This window comes from Coturnix japonica, chromosome 1, assembly GCF_001577835.2.
Source record: "Coturnix japonica isolate 7356 chromosome 1, Coturnix japonica 2.1, whole genome shotgun sequence".
Lineage (NCBI taxonomy): Eukaryota > Metazoa > Chordata > Aves > Galliformes > Phasianidae > Coturnix > Coturnix japonica.
Window position 1 is genome coordinate 135,584,314 of NC_029516.1, and position 17,975 is coordinate 135,602,288.

The window sequence follows — 17,975 nt, forward strand, 5'->3', positions numbered from 1 at the left end:
TTAAGATATTTGTAATTTTGATGTTGCAAAGACTGAACTGATGAAACTACTTATATCACATCTCTGATAAAACCATGGCAATCACAGCCTGCATTATAATTTAAAATTAATTTAAATCCCTCATTCTCGCCTTATCAGACTACAAAAATTGTTAATTCAAATGTTCAAACTCAAAAGTGTATAAGATCCAAATGGCATCTGAGAAGGTTTCATTTGTAGGAGTAAATGAATAATGAGGATAGAAAACAAAAAAACCATCCAGTTGTACATGTTCATCACAGAATATGTCTCACGTATTTCAATAATCCTTTACTACTTTTCTTTCTGAAATGTCTGTTAAATTTAGTACTGCAAAGTCTTTGTTTTGTATGTTTGGAACTGGGATCAACCTGCCGTTCTGCTTGAAAGAATACAAATCTCGAGCACGACAACTTAGTATTTATTGAACCAATCTTCTTAGAAGTTTTATGTCATCACACATGTGCCTAACATGTTCTTGTTAAACTTTGTGACCACACTGTTTATAACACTTTTTTATTATTCTACCTCTTTTTCCCATTTCTTTTTACACTAATGCATGATTTTAAGATGTTGTTGTTCACAAGGGCTGCTCTGAAAGTAATGCCTCATATTTTCTTATGTTAGCCCAGTGTATCAGAAGTGAATGTTGGTGATATGGCAGTAGAAGCTAAAACCACCCTCCAGGATTCTGCTGCATTTTGCTGCTGTGCAATGGATAGCAGCAGAGGGGCAGTTTGACAGAATGGCATCTGACATGGAAGTACTTTTGAAGCAAGAGCACATCACTGAAGTCCTACATGTAGAAAAAAATTAAACACATTCATATTCATTGAATCTTAAGGAATGTTTATGGAGACCAAGTAATGGATGTGAGCACAGTGAAGCAGTGAGTGGTGTGTTTCTGCCTTGGTGACAGTGACAAGAATTATGAGCCAATCAGTGCAGATTTTTACAAGCAGCTTCTTGTTCATCATTGTAGAAGATGCATAGCTAATGGTGGTGACTATGTTGAAAAACAGTGTTTTGCTCTGTCAAGTAGTGTTACTGTGCTCTTTGTACCTGTTTTATTTTCCATGGAAATAAATAGGAAGTATTACTTTCAGGTCAGTCTACACTGTACATTGGCAGTGCTTTATTATATACCAGTAGTATATCATCAGAATTATACTGTTTTATTGCATTATATGAGATATTGACCTTTATGAAAGCGAAACACACAAACACACACATATATATACATTGATTTTAACTTCAGATTTGTCAGCTATTAGTTAAAGGTTCTCCTAAATACAACTTAGACCAGTTAAGCTTGATCTTATAAAAATTTATATGGATGTAAAATACTGCATTTCTATATCATAAGCCGCACCTATCCAAGTAGTCAAAGGCACAGGACTGAATATTCTTAATAATACAATATTTCAGTACATAATTTTTGTACCATTATCAGTATTTTTGTCCAATGTACATATCATTTGTATGGCCGTTATTATTATATTGTAAATTGGAATACTGTGAAATTAATGATAATTCCTCAGAATATATTGATTGTTTTCAGGAATGCAAATAATTTGTTTTATGTCTTCTCAATATAACTTTTTAAATTGTGTTTGTTTCTCACAGAATAAAACAAAAACAAACAAAAAGAAAAGAAAAGAAAAGAAAAGAAAAGAAAAGAAAAGAAAAGAAAAAAAAGGACAAAGGAAAAGGAAGAAAGAAAAGAAAAGAAAAGGAAAAGAAAAGAAAAGATAAAGAAAAGAAAAGATAACAGAAAGAAAAGAAAACGAAAGAAAAAAAAAGAAAACGAAAAAGCGAAAAGTGGGAAAGCCACATTCATTCCTAATCAATCGAGTTCATCCTTAAGCCACATAATGGTTCATCTTACATATTTGAACTGTCTTATGAACCTCCTGAACTAAAGGTGATCCCTGTAGAGACCTTCAGGTTATTTCTCTGGGCTGCATTCGATGGTGTAGTATTTTTCCATATAATATGGAAACAACAGTAGATGGCATTTGTGTGAGCATACAAAGTTTCCTTGAAAATCAGGTATCACAGAATCACAGAGATTGTAGGGGTATGGAAAGGGTCGGAAGGGACCTCTGAGATCATCGCAGTCCAACCCCCCTGCCAACAAGGGCAGCCCGCTCCCTCACCCACCATGTCACACAGGAGGCGTCCAGGCGGTGCCTTTAAATACTCTCCAGAGAAGGAGACTCCACCACCTCCCTGAGGGGCAGCCTGTTCCTCCGCAGATCGGACTTCCGTCACCCTGACTGTAAAGAAGTTCTTCCGCACATTCATGCGGAACATTCCTACTGCATGAAGTTTCATCCCATTTACCCCTAGTCCATATCCCCTACGCACTAACTGAAAACAGAGCAGCCTCCCACTATGGCTCCCAACCTCATAGTACTTACTAAAAAACTGGATCAAGTCCCCTTCAGCCTTACTTTTCTCAAGGCCTAAACAGACCAAGTTCCCTAAGTACTCTCCTCTATAAGGGGAGGATACTGCGGCCCTTCCCCATCTTAGTGGCCCTACCGCTGACTCTTTCCAAGGAACTCCCTAGAGCTTTTTTGGTACCTGGGAGCCAAATAACCTGGACACAAATATTCAGATGAGGGCCTCCACAGGGCAGAGTAGAGGGTGGAGGAATCACAACTCCCTTGACCTGCATGGACACGCTCTTTTTAATATACACCCCGATATTAGCCATTGGCCCCTTTTTTTGGCATACAAGGGCACATGCTGGCTCATGGGTCTATCTGTCGTCCACCAGGACGCCCACACGGTCCCTACTCAGACAGAGCTCCCCTCCAGCAGAGTCTCTCCCCCCCAAGGACCTGTACTGGTGCATCGCAGATTATTTTACTACCCCAGGTCCTGCAAAGCACCTCTCACACTTGCTTTTGTATAAAACCTCATACTGAATTCTTTACTGCGCCAGCTAACTCCAGCCTGTCCAAGTCTACCTGAATGGGCAGCAACACGCTTCAGGCATATCAACCAATCCTCCCCAACTTCATGATTCATCAGCATAACCTTTGACTGAGGGTGGTCCACTATCCCCTTCATCAAGGTCATTGATGAAGATTGGCATTGAACAATACCGGAACCAGTTACAGGACCCCTGGGGGACACAGGCTATTACCAGGCCATCCAGCCAACGACCACCCGCACGCCAACACAACCCTCTGCACTCTGCCAGTTCAAGCCAAATTTCTCAAACCCACTTCACCGTCCACTCATCTATCCCAATACTTCCTCAGCTTGTCTATAAGGATGTTATGGGGACAGTATCAAAGCACTTACTGAAATCAAGGTAGACTAATCTACCACCCTCCCCCAGTCCCACCAGCTAGTGACATCATTCATTAAAAGGCCAACCAGGTTGGTTCGAGCCACGATCTCCACCCTTGGTGAACCCATGCTGGGTACTCCTGATAACCTCCTTATCACCCAGTTCTCTGGAGATGGCATCCAGAACAAGCTGTTCCATCACCTTCCCTGGGACAGAGGTGAGGCTGACTGGCCTATAATTACCACTTTATGACAGTTGCCTTGTTAGTAAGCATTATTTCTCTGTTTTTCTTTCAGTCTCACAGTCCTCTTAGTTGTGTATGCATTGTTTCTTCTCAAGCACTGTCTCTGTCTCTCAAGACATTTCTGCTAATTTCTTGTTCCTTTATATACTTTGTGTACTTCTTTCTTTTAACTGATCATTCAATTACTTAAAGTGCAGGCACAATTAAATCAATTCAGTACTAATAGAAACATGTTTGTACAGTATATTTTAGTAGATGAGAAGAACATATCTTAAACAAACAAACAAACAAAAACATACCAAACAAAAAAACAATTACTATGAAACTGTTTAAGATTATACTTTCTCTATTGGACTACCTGGTTCAACATGTGAACCTAGAAAGGTTATTGAAGAAATAACTCAGTCCTTTTTTTAGGTTGTGCCAAAATTAATGCCTCCTACATTTTTCTGTGGAAACTATAAAAGATACACAGAACAAATAAGTACTACTTGAAAGAGAGAATTATCTGCTACAAAACACTGTTTTTCAACATAGTGAACACAATTTATCATGCATTTTTGCCACTGAGCCTGCTGCTGTGATCATAAAAATCTGCACAAGCAGAGGTGACCCACCTGTTGTTATAACTAACTGCTGAAAACAAAGTATTTTTTTATTGCTCTCCATAAACATTAATTGATATTCAATGAATGTCAGTAGGTGTAATCTTTTCTACATGGAGGAATTCAATTACACACCTTTGAATGAATACTTCTATGTCAGATGCCATTTTGTCAGACTATCCCTCTGCTTCCATGTGTCACATGGCAACAAAATCTAATGGAGTATTGGTGGAAAGGTTTGTACTCTACTGCCATACCACCAACATCTGCCTCTCACATTATGGGCCAACATACTAAAATAGCAGGCATTACTTTCAGAGCAGTTCTCATTGAAATAAAAATAAAGATAAAAGTAAGGTAAAGATAATATTATGTATATACATGTGTTTTCGTGTTTGAATACACAACATATTTCTTCAAAACTCTATCGTTTTGTATTTATTTCAGTAATAATTGATATTTACTTACTATGAGGAACATCTCCTGTCTACCTATTTATTTTGCTGTGCATACCAGAGCACAACTTGAATATTAAATTTGATTCTTTGATAGATGAAATAAAAAATATTTACTAAGCTTTGCAGAGAGGATATGCTTGACATGCAACATTTTAAGATGAAAACAGCATACAAAAAATAATAATAATAATAATAATTACAACTGATTTTAATAATGAAACAAAGAAAATTTTCTGTCTTTTGTAATGTGAGACTCCTGTGAACTTTGAAGATGCAGTCAGAATTACTAGATTACAACTTCAATGAAACAAACTCACTGTAACTTGAAAATCTCTCTAAAACGTAATCAGTGTAGCAGCTGTGACTGTGAGTAAAAAACAGTTAAAACAAATAAAAAGAATTCTAAGTATTTTGAGGTTTTAATATTATGAAATTGACCACTATAATCACTTTGTCTCTCCTAGATGTAAATAAATTAAGTTAATGAAGTAACTGCATATAGCTGTTCTTTTTGGAATCAGGACAGATGGACTTTGTAAGACATATCCTTGTAATAAAATCAAATATCACTCCCAAAACAGCTGGATTTATTCCTTTGAATACAAAAATACATGATAAACAGAAAGAAGCATTATTATCTGAATTATTTGCTAATTGATTGAACTATTTGCTTAGGTATAAAATGCACAGTTTAGCATAGGATCAGTCACATTGTTCATCTTCAGTGATTGCAGTATAGTTTTCCTTTTGTAAAATTTATAATACTACTCAATTTCAGATAATCTATAATTATTTATACTTTAAAGATAAATAATACTATGCATTATTTTTAATATAATATAGATAAATAATTGACTGGCACCGATATATATATAATAGAATATCACTAATACTTTATTTTCAAATTGTATTATCCTTCAAATTAAATTCATCATTTGAAACATTGTAGAATCATTTTTAAATTCATTTAAATAAAAATGGATCATGCTAAATTTCATGTATAAGAGACATGCTTTCTAGTGAGTAACACTGTCAGGATGCTAACCATGAATGAGAAGGCTGAGGTACACAACATTTTTGTCTCTTTCTTCCCTGGTAACTGCTCTTTTACAAAATTCTTGAGTGGGTGAAACATAAGGTGAGGACTTGGGTTATAAAGCCCCTTTCTCTGCAAGTGAAGATCAGGTTTATGACCACTTGAAGAACATAAATATCCATAAATCTATGGGTTTCCATGAGAAGTATCCTAGATTTCTGAGGGAATTGGCTAGTGTAGTCACCAAGCCACTCTCAGTGATGTGTGAAGTCATGGCAGTCAGGTAAAGTCTCTGGAAAAAAGGCAATGTCACACTCAATGCCTGAATTGAGATCAGTGATTTGTTATGTCCCTCAGGGGTCTGTACTGGGACTGATGTTCATTATTATCTTCATCAATTACACTGACAGTGTGACTGAGTGCACCCTCAGCAACTTTGCAGATGACAGCAGGCTGTGTGGTGCAGTCAGCATACCTGAGGGATGAGATGCAATTCAAAGAGACCTGAACAGGCTCAAGCAGTGGGCTCAGGACAACCTCGTGAGAGCCAGCAAAGTTAATAGGAAAGTACTGCACCTAGGTCACAGCAACTCTCGCTATCAGTACAAGATGGGGGACAAAAAGAGCACAGCCCTGCTGGAAAAGACATGGGGGTACTGGTGGATGGGAGGCTAGACATGAGACAGTGATGGGTGTTGGCAGCCCAGAAAGCCAACTTTATTCTGAGCTGCATAAAATTAAGTGTGGCCAGCAGGTTGAGGGAAGTGATCCTGCCCCTCCATTATCTGCAGTTGAGGTCTCACCTTGAGTACTGCATCCAAATGTGGATCATCAGTGCAGAAGAGATGTGGACCTGTTGCAGAGCATCTAGAGAAGGGCCATAAAAATGTTCCAAGGGATGAAGAACAGATGGAGGCTTAGAGATCTGGGTCTGTTCAGCCTGGAGAACAGAAGGCTTCTGGGGAGACCCATGTACCTCAGTGCCCTATCTAGAAAACCTCCATGGATATTGCTTCAACCACCTCCCTGGGCAGCCTGTTTCAATAGCTCCCCACTCATTCTGAGAACTTTATCGTAATATCTAACCTGATCCCCACCTGGTACAAATTAAAGCCATTACCTCTGGTCTTATTGCAGTTTATGTGGAAGAAGCTGGCATTCTTCTCTCTACAATGTCTTTTCAGCTAGTTGTAGAGAACTAGAAGGTCTCCACAGAGCATCTTCCTCTCCAGACTAAGCAGTTCCCCCTCTCTCACCTGCTCTTCATAAGACTTGGGCTCCAGATCCCTCACCAGCTTCTTTGCCCTTCTCTGGAAATGGTCCAGGGCTTCTGTGTCTTTTTTGAAGTGTGGAGCCCAAAACTGAACACAGTACTCAAGGTGCAGTCTCACCAGTGCTGAGTACAGGGTGATGAGTACCTCCCTCCTTTAGCTTCATAAGATAAGGAGCTGACTACAGATACAACTGCAGCTTTGAAATTTAAAAAAAATAAATAAATAAAAAAAAGTTATCAGCGAAAGCAATTTTTTTTTCTGTTTTAATTAGTAAAAATCAATTTTTTTTGTCTAAATATCTGTGATGAGGAGGTGCCATACCTACTTATACCTACTTAGCGTATGATTATTACCTTTCTATTAACTGCATTGTTAGAACATCTAAGTCCAGAGTCCATCAGCTCATTCCTTTAAAGCTTCTGTTTTGTGTTACATAGAAAAATGGGTCATGAGAGAAAGGTAAAAACAGAGAATGAAGAAGATAGGAAGTGATGTTTCATTTTATACTGTATTCACTTCGTTGGAATATTCTTTATTAGGATCTGATTAAAGATGTATAGGCTTGAATGTTAACTGTCCCATCTTCTTGTATTTTCAGTTCTGCATTTGGAAACTATTTTTATTGCAGCAGATAGCTGTAGGACATTTAAGTGAAATAGAATTTGTTTACTGTGATTCATGTCATCTTAACAACTACGTCTAGAATGAGAGAGCAAACAGAATATTTTAAGTGCCAGAGTTTTTCTGTCACACCTTAGCTAAAGAACCCAGTTGTCAGCAAAAATTTAATTCAAATGTAACTTACTTTTAAGCTAATACAAACTTTCCCTGAAGATTTAATGTAAATAATGTGGTGATTTGTCTTTTTGTGCTTTTTATTTGCATAAAAAGCTAGACAATATTAGGGTTTTTTACACGTAGATCACAAGACTTTGGACAATAATTAAAAAAAAAAATGCAACTTATCAAAAAATCCACAAGCTGTATTTCATTTGAACAATTAGCTAAAGGAGAAGATCTTTCAAGAGTCTTATTTTAAAATAATATGTTTTGAAAAGACTGTGATTAGATAATTTCTGATGTTAATTTAAAATGATTGCAGTTTGCTGACACTAAAATGACTGAGTATAATTATCTAAATAATTCTCTGCAGAAAAACAACAGATACATTTTCATAATGAAATAAAAAAGACATTTTGTTCTTGTCTGCAGAGTTCTTTGTCCATTTAAGTTCATTATGACCCCATTTGGAACTTCAGTTATAGGTTAGGTACTAGAATCTTGTCAAAAGATTCAGATATGATCAATTTGTTCTCTCTATATACAATGCAGAAAACTCAGAATCTTCAAAATTCAGCAACTTCTGATTTTTCTCCTCTTTGGCAGAAAGCAAGTTGATCCTTCTACTAATCTACATACTAATATATTTTGCATTTTTCTTCCATGACTGCCATGGTTTTGTAATTTTTGCTATTGGTATTCCACATTATAACATCATGTGGAGCGCAGATAAGAAGAACTACACAACATAGAGGACCTCTCAGGCAAAGAGGAAAATACGTCATGAAAGTGACACCTGCTCTCTCTGTCACTGCCTGGCAGTGGGTGTGGTTATGCTTCCAAGCCATGCACCTTCAACTTCAAAGCAGGCTTTTTGGTCTTTGGAAAACTCTCTCTCTCTCATTTATTAGCCTCAACTTCAATTAGATTATATTATACTGTGTTATCTTGCATTCCGGTATCATAGTTAGTAAAATAAGTTTTCCTCCTTAGATTGTTTCTACTGCCCTGTTTGTTTCCCTGAGCCCAGCTCCCATATTCCTACCCCTTTCCCTTTTTCCCTTCCCATTTTTGGGGGCTGGGGTCTACTGTCATGGACATAGATTGATCTAGATAACTCTGTGGCAATGACCTTTTTTCCTAATTTAGCTATTACTTCCTCTTTTAGTCTGAAGTTGTGTTATTAGCTGAATTCATGAAATAGTAGTGATCTTTTTAATAAATGTTTATGTCTTAAAAGTTATATTAAAATATTTTATTGCTGCTAAACTAAAATTGTCATATGTATTGGAGATGGAAAACACAACCAAAGTTGCAGCTAGAAATCAAACAGAGGGAAATAGAATGTGGGAAAATATTGTCATGTAATATTAGAAATTATTGTCTTCATTAAAGTCAGGGTCTCCGTTGAATTTTTTCAGCTATGGGTTTGGTTTTACCATTCTCTTCTGTACTGCCATCTGACTGCTAAATATGTCTCCTACATCAGCCAGCCATTCTGTTTCTGTACCCACTACAGAACTGGATTGGGGAACTAATGCAGACAAAGGCAGAAAAAAAATCAGATTTCCATGGCTTTGTCAGGTTCCTGTTATGAATGTTTCTGCAGAGACACACACATGCAGAATGTAAAGATTGAAGAAGTATTAAGAGGCCAAAAACAAACAACCAGCAGAAAAACATCTTTGGTTCCTGAAGTCAGTTTTTCCACCAAATATTTATAAGTGGATCTGTACCATTGCTGAAAGCATTATTCTATTCTCCTTTATCTCCATTTGTTAAACATTTTGCTATTCTACCTCCAATTTTCATCACAAGGCCAGAGAATAATAACCTAATTCTACTTCATATGTTAAGATCATTTTCATTCCGAAATGAATGTAGTTTAAATGCCTAAATTTATTATATAATTTGAACTTAAAACACTTGCTTCCGGACTGCATTCGGCTTGATTTTCTACTTTTCTTTTAGATTTGGAGAGGAACTTTTGTGCTGACAGCTGGTCCATTTTTTTTTTCACCTATATCTGTCTAATAAAATGTGAACTTCTCTCTCTCTGTATGAGAGAAAAATATCTTTTCAGCATTTTTACTTTCAGAGGCAGCTGAGGAGCAGCAAACTTTCATTATTTAGAAGCTTGATGAAATTTTGTGATTTAATTTACTCAACAGGAAAGAAAAAAAAAAAAGGGCAAAAAGACAAAAACAAAAACAACCAACAAGAACAAAAAACAAACAAACAAAACAACAAAAAACACAACAAAACAAACAAACAAACAAAAAAAAACCTTCAAAAATGTACATCTTTGCTTTTGCCAGCAGTAAATATTTAAGAAACAGTTTAAGAATAAGCAGATTGTCATATCCTGAATAGAAATAATGGAAATGGTCAAAGTGATGACTGGGACTAGTTCTAGTAGACTAATATATACATTGCAGTCCATGGTATATTTCATCAAAATACTACTTAATGAAAGTTATTTTCTCAATTTGATCTCAAAACTTGAGCCATCCATATTAGAGATTTTTGTTTTGGATGTGGCAGAAAGAGGTTGCGCATGAAACTGTATGAAAATACAGAGCTTTTCTGTATACTAAAGCTTAGAACTGCTCCAAAATTAGTAATTATGATTTATTTAAATACTCTACATTGCTGACTCTTACAATATAAATGTCTAAGATTTACCTCCAAATTCCAGATATAGCATCACAATGAGAAGTGATAAGAGATGTACCAAAGTTCTGAAAAATACTTCTATACAGCCAGTGAGGCATTAGGACTGTGCTTTGGGTCATTGTACTTCACAGTATGATGAGCCTATTCAGGCTCTAGAATTCATAACATTAGATACCTCCGTTCCATTTTAATAATGTATTTTCTGGATATGATTTATTTCATTTTATTTTATTTTATTTATTATTATTTTTTCCCTATTAGTCTTTTGTCATACTGCAACATTTTCATGAAGGAAAAAAAAAAAAAACTTGCTAGAAAAATATTGTCTTTCTAGCAAAGCAAAAAAGAAAAAAGCCCACACAAAACCATCTCATGTAATTTGTTTATTAAAAAGATCAATACATAATACAGTTCTCATGCTCATACAAGTTGTGTCTATTCAATCAGACAGAAATAACAAAATATGTATGAGTTATTAATGCATATATCCTGATATATTTAAAGAATATTTGTTACATGTGAAAATCCTGCATTCAATTTCTGCATTTTATATCTACCACAATATCCTTCCAAATGAGATCTTATTTCAACAAAGAACAAAATTTATAAGAGTAATTCATGGCAGCACAACATTTTGTAACAAAAGATTTCAAGCAATTAGAACTCCTAACATTAACATATTTCTATCAGATTTGGAAACCAAATACCACCTCTAACATCTAAGTGAACACTGACAGGAAGTTTCATTAAATGCAATTTAATTTAATTTAATTTAAATGCAATTATTTCCATGCATGTTTGCATTTTATTCATTTAATTAATTAATTAATTAATTAATTAATTTTGTCCAGTTTATAATTTATGATTTAGAGAAGTTTTCTATGTGCTTTAAGGAATACAACACGATTTATTTAATATCATAAAACATTTCTTCAATGATACATCACCTAGAGATAAATGCATGCTTTCTTAATCAACTTTTTTTTTTTAAACTAAAATGTCATTTTTTACCTGAGAAGTGACTGAAAAATTTTTTCTGCAAATATATACTCACAAAAATCTAAAATATTTTTTATTTTTTTGTTATGTACACACTACTCTTATCACATGACTTTGAAATGCCCAGTCGCCATTGCTCACATAAACAACAACAACAAACAAACAAAAAAACCCACTCAATTATTTCAAATAACACTGTCAATTTTCAATAAAGAAATTCTGATTTTTTAGTGCTGTTCTCTCATTCACTGTTGAAAGGGCAATGCAGATGATGACATGCACAACAAACAGGAAGGCAGGGAGATACAGTTTGGATGAGAAATAACACCTCTTCTGGAAATAAGAGTGGTGCAAAAAGTACCTCAAAATTATTACAGTAGACTGCCTTCTTGTATGGACTACAGGGGAAGTATTTGTTCAAAGACTTTCTACAACAGTCAGAAAGAAATGCAGCAACATTACTACAAACTGGCAGGCAGTGGAGACATTGTCTAAGTGGGGTACCACAGGGTAATGATCAGAGCGAAAATGTAGCAGTTGTGTTTTCTTTGAATGAAGGAGTATGTAAATATAAAAATATTACTCGCTACATTTCTGTTAAACTCTAATGTGAATTATACAGGTGCCCTAGAGCCTTATAACCATCTGGATACTATGCCAGTTGACAGGCTGTGGACAGAAAAAAGTCCTGCCGAGAAAAATAACTGAAAGCAATCTGTGTTTCACCAGCCTGAAAAAAAATAGCATAGATTATTTTTCAAGTGCAGTCTTTAGTTTGTTGCAATGTTCTGCTGCTTAAAATATTCTCTGACTATGTGTAAAGCAACCAATTAAAGAAACTAGTTAACAACCCTACGTACATCTGCTTCAGGCAGTAATTTGTCCTAGAAATGGAATGGAAACTGATGGAAACTGATATATGCACAACTGCATCTCTTCCACCGATTATTCTTTCTACTTGCCTCTCCTGTCAGTAAACATCAGGTGCTGCATGGTCACCATTTTTATTTATTTATTTATCTATTTTTTTGGTCCTTCAACTCAAATGCAACTCTTCTTAACTGTTTTCAGTTTCAATAGTGGAATATATTCCTTATAGCTATCAGTTTAATTCTTGTCTGACATAAACTGCCATAGTTACAGCAGTTTAGAGGTTGCTTCTCTGTCATTCTCTTGCCTCTGTATGTGATTCTTTGCTACTGTGTCCCTTCTGTCACTTCATTTCCACCATTATAAAATCGAAGTGCCTCTTTCTGAAGGGCATGCCCTTCTCTGTGAGCAACACAAGCTCTAGATTTTGGGCCCTGTAATGAAGAACATCAATATTAATTACACTTCATTCAATCTTATCTATGTCATGATCCTTTTGAACTATCAGGAAAATTGGATCCCTACTCAAAAACCTTATTTAGCATAAATCTTACAGATATTTCAGAAAAGCCTGTCTGTTTTAAAGAGGGGATAGATGCAAACCATGGAAAAGATGGTAAACTGATATATTTTAGAATCACAGTTAATTCCATTATGTACAATTAAATTTCATTGCTCTTGGGGACTATTAAAACAAGAAATCTTAATCTTTGAAATTTAATGGTGAATATATATTCTTGAGGTTCTCTTTGACTATTTTTGGTATTTTTCATTGTAAGAACTTGTCATGCTGCAGTAGGACTTTTTTTGGTCTTAGAGATTTCAGAGTATCTCTGCATTATGTAATGAAGTCCCCACAGTCCTTCTGAATTAAGTCAATATGAATTATTCCAGTTCATTCCAGAAATCAAGCCGAAGGCTCTGTTTACTCATGTTTCTGAAAATTAGATGCAATTTATAACACTGCCATTCTTCTTCACTTGTCAAAGATCCTTTCTAATATCCATTGTATTTTTCTTTGTAGCTGGCTTTCCAATATTAGCACACCATTTATTTTCCTTTTGTTCATTCAAACTGAAAAGCAAGGCATCTGTAAAGTAAGAAGCAAAAGTGGTCCGTGAGCTGCAGAAATGCAGGAAATGCACACATGCAGGAGAAATAAAAATGGAAATTTTAGAGTCCATGTAATGGTAGTTAATATGTGAGAAACACCATGATCGCTAAGTGTAGATCAGCTCTAACATGGCCTTTACAGAGGTGGATGGTGACATTATCTTTTCATATCTGAAATAGCAAGGGGGAAAGTACATTGATTTCACTGCTGGATGGACAGAGTATATCCACCAGTTCTATCTTTTTGCTTTTCATGTTCTAGCCATGTTTAGCCACATTATATTTATCACTCCAGTAGTTTCTTCTTCTTGTTTTGTCTGCCACTGTACTTCTGTGGATACATAGGTTGCCACTTTCTTTTAAAGACTGTGAAAAAATTCTATTTGAAAAGCAATTAACTTCCTCAAGTTTAGTTGCCTGAGATATTTACTTACTTCATGTTTATTCAGAGAATGAATAATAAATAATATGCATTGCATATAATATTGTACTGAGGGGAAATGTTACATATTCTGTAGCATACATGGAAAAAACTAGCTATGTGAAAATTTGAACTTAGTATTTACGATATCTCATTTAATGAAATGCTTCTCTAGAGAGCAGGTTTGAAATATGCTAAAGAATCTTGTATGAGATTTTTCATATTATAGATACTATTAATGTATGGGAAAGTGATTTGTACATTAACCCACAGGTACATTAACCCACACAATCTGCTGAAGTTATACCATATGATACTTTCAGCGAATCAACTCCTTTTGTCATCCTTCTTAGTCTCATACCAATTCTAAATACGGTGCTGTAGTTTATATTTAGGCACAGTGACATTCTAAATGAGATTAAGTTTGTCATGAGAAAACAATATATAGTATTAGACAAATTTACTTATGAAATGTCACATTCTCAGATATGCAAAATCTTTTCCAAGTTTTACAATACAGTCTTAAGACCTTAATTAAATCAATTTACAAAGATGACAAAATCTCAAAAAAAGACTGGGATTTGTAAACAATTTGCTTCATTTAATTCACTCAGTCATTCTTTCAAGTGTCTAGATTATTTAGTTTCTGTGGGAAAGAAGCAACGCATGACAGGACAAAAAAAGAAACAAAAGAAAATAATGAAACACATACACACACACACACAGAAAAATAAAAAAAAAAAAAAGAAAGGCTAGAAAAAATTCATTTGTCAAATTAACAGTTATTTAGAAAGAACGGAAAGGAGTCAGGGAAAATAGCAACTCAGAAAGGTAAATCTATATAAATGTTATGCCGATTGTCTAAATAAATGCAGGAAGCCGTTCAAGGCTTTAGTGCCTTATTGTTTTATTTTTCCTGAAATCAGCTAGTAGATATTTTTAAATGCAAACTACAGAAGTGATGCATTTTATATGGAAAGTTCTATTTGACTTAGAATCTACAATGTGTTTTTGTTTCCCCAGACCCCTTCTAATCTTTTTCTTTATTCTGCCAGCCCAATATTTTTATAAATTCCTTACTGAAAGGGATGCCGCTGCATGTATCTGTAAAAATTTGATGGCTTAGTTTGCTGTTTACCTCTGGAGAAAAATAAACTTGGAGATCAAGAAGGAACAACTCCCTGATTTATTATTATTATTATTATTTCTTATACCTTCAACTGTCTTTGCCTTCTTTTTTCATTTTTTAATATCTGATACAGATTATATAATCATGTCACAGTGTCCTCCTTCCTTGTCTATTATCTTTATTTTACTGAAACTGAGATTATTTTATACTGCAGAAATAGATCTTCATGTACTCAGTAGACACAGATTTCCTACTGTCTGAAGATTTTGAAGGGAATACCCTGAAATGAGAGTGAACATTACATTTCTATAGCATTATTTCTCAGCTCCTGCATCACAATTATGATTGCAGAATTCCACAAATGATTACTAGGTTTTGAAAATCTAAAGTAATGTAAAGCAAAAAAGTATAGAAAACTACTTGAAGAAAATCTTGTTATTTTTTTTCTTCAACTATTCCTTTCCAGCTTTTATAAAAATATAACTGAACTTATTAACAATATATTTTTGCTTTCATAGTGAACGAAATAGAGTATTTGATTTCTTCAACTAATAGATCACCACCTCAGAATGGTTCAGCGTCACTTGTCTAGAAAACCATCAGCAAATCTACAAAGTTGCTTTGTGACATTGGTTTACACAGAGCACATTTGTACACCAACTCTGTAATTCTGTGACAAATTGTTCCATTTTAGCAACAGAAGTCTCTTGAATGCCTTTTAATAAATATGCCTATTGAAGTTTGGCTGCAGAGGTTAAAATAATACAATCTTAAGCAATAGTATTGACTTTAAATATATATATATTATTAATATGTTCAAAGAAAGTTGCTGCCTGTGAAATAAGGTCAAGTTTCAACATGAAAAATATATTTTAGTCTTGTTTGAATTATCTCTGTGTATGCAGACAGAACTTCTTTTGCAACTTTGAGCACTAGGTCTCAGTGGAAGAAAAATTCTATGAAATAGTGAGATCCTTCTCCCATTACACAACAGTTACGAGTATGTTTATTTTTTTCATTTCAAAAAATGGGTATTTAAACCTGACCTGATTAGTTTTAAAGCATATAAAATATGAACAAAACTTGTTTCTGGCTTTGCCTTCCTCCTATTATTTTCTTTTCTATGCAGGTGCTTTGTTATATTCCAAAGAGATTAAGATGGTCCTGAAAAACCTTTTGTCTACAGCATGGGATACCTGGATTTGAATTGGTGGTTTCATCGATGATTTACACATCTCTGAAATGCCAAGGTGCAGACTGGGTCATACAGTTCTTTTGAAGGTTTATGCTTCTTCAAAATTTATCTCTGAAATATGAATATGACTAGGAAAAGCAAAGGTAAAACAAATAAGCTCAAATACAGACAACAGATTTACTTTGTCAGTAACTATACCTTAGAGGCTCAGAAGCAAGAAAAGGAAGTTTAAAAAAAAAAGTAGCTGAGCTTCTGGTCTCAGTGTTATAACTTCACGGGCATATATGAGCGCAACACTCTTAAGGTTACACAAAATCATGTCTTAATTTTTCATTACTCATAAAATTATTATTATTATTATTATTATTATTATTATTATTATTATTATTATTATTATTAATTACAGAGACTGCAATTAGTAGTAATTTCCAGCAGGTTTTAATTAATTCATTTTCACAAGAATATATCTGTTTTAAAATTATTTTGTGGAAAGATTACAGGTAGAAAGCCATTTCTATAAGCATGTGGTATCTGCAAGAAATGTAGATTCAATAAAAATCATATATTTTTAAAATAATCTTCTTCTCTGAGTGAGATAACATTTTAAACAATGTTAGCCTGAAAGTAGTTCTTAATATACTGAATGACATCATTACAACAAGAAAATAGAATAAGATTTTACACAGGATTAGTTGTTTAAGTGACTGACTGAATTTCAGAAATATAATTCTAGTTTCAAACATTTTCCTTATTTTTTTCTTGTTGACTGTGTCTGCAGAAATACCCACCAAAAGGCCCTAGAGGGAAATCTTATCCAGACTGGAAAGCCATTCTGACTCCAAGGTGCTGCTTTGTACATAAGAAAATGACATAGGTGCTCTGAGTTATGCCTGCAGAGACCATTTTGAGGTTCATTTGTATTATCCTGGACATGTTTAAATTTCTCAAAGCAAAAAAAAACCCAAAACAACGAAAAACAAAAAACACAGAAATAGCACTAACCACTTAATGTTTCTTTTGCCTTTATAGAGAGAAAAGTTATTTTTCCTTCCAGAGTGGATATCATCACAAGGAATATGAAGAAAATTTCAGTGTACAATCATCTATAAAATGCAAGGATGAAGATGAATGTTCACATTCACAGTCACTTATATATATATACGTTGCGTTTTATTAAAAGAGGATATCTAAAGTCTTGAAATAAATGTCATTGAAGTTGAGGAAGAATTGAAATAGTACAACATACATTCTGTATTTCCTGAAAATGATTATTTCTTAAAGAGAAGAAAAAAAAAAAAAAAAAAAAGTTACTGAAGGTTTTTATACATATCAGATTAAACAGCTTCAATACATGTTTTTGTTGTTGTTGTTTGTTTGTTTAAGGCTTTGTTAGTTATTTGAGGTTTGTTTCCTCTCCCTTAAGACTCAATCTGATGTGATGTCTTTTTATGACTGCTTTTGTTGAAATACTGTTAACAGGAATGTCAGATACTTCACTGACGTGAAGATTCCTGTGGAATAAATGACAGGAAATTAGTATACTGAAATGGTAGTGCAGAATTCTCATCATATATTTACTTGCTTTTTTAGAAATAGGGCAAGGCATTTTTCCTTTATTTCATTGTTCTGAATGACTTCACTGATTCACTTAGAAATAACTTTTATATTAAATTAAATTATTACTATTATTTTAACAACTGTTTTAAACAGAATTTTTTGATCTTTTAATTCTGTATGCTGAGCTCATACAATCTGATTTGTAGGTGAGTTGAGGAGTTGACAAGATCTTTAATGTTCTATGAGAACATCAAATTCCAGTATACCTGATGCCTATTGCATCTGGAGAAAAG

General features: G+C 34.4%; 1 long non-coding RNA gene across 5 annotated transcripts in view; it reads right to left on the reverse strand.

The window, feature by feature from the left end:
* Positions 1-10,768: 10,768 nt before the first annotated feature.
* Positions 10,769-17,975, reverse strand: part of LOC107308029 — a 133,484-nt gene continuing 126,277 nt past the window's right edge. For all 5 annotated transcript variants that reach the window (XR_001552599.2, XR_004305918.1, XR_004305916.1 and 2 more), the window contains 3 exons: positions 17,128-17,228; positions 16,127-16,253; positions 10,769-13,357 (listed from right to left, as the gene is read on the reverse strand). This is a non-coding gene — a long non-coding RNA (uncharacterized LOC107308029). The remainder of the gene's footprint in view (positions 13,358-16,126; positions 16,254-17,127; positions 17,229-17,975) is intronic.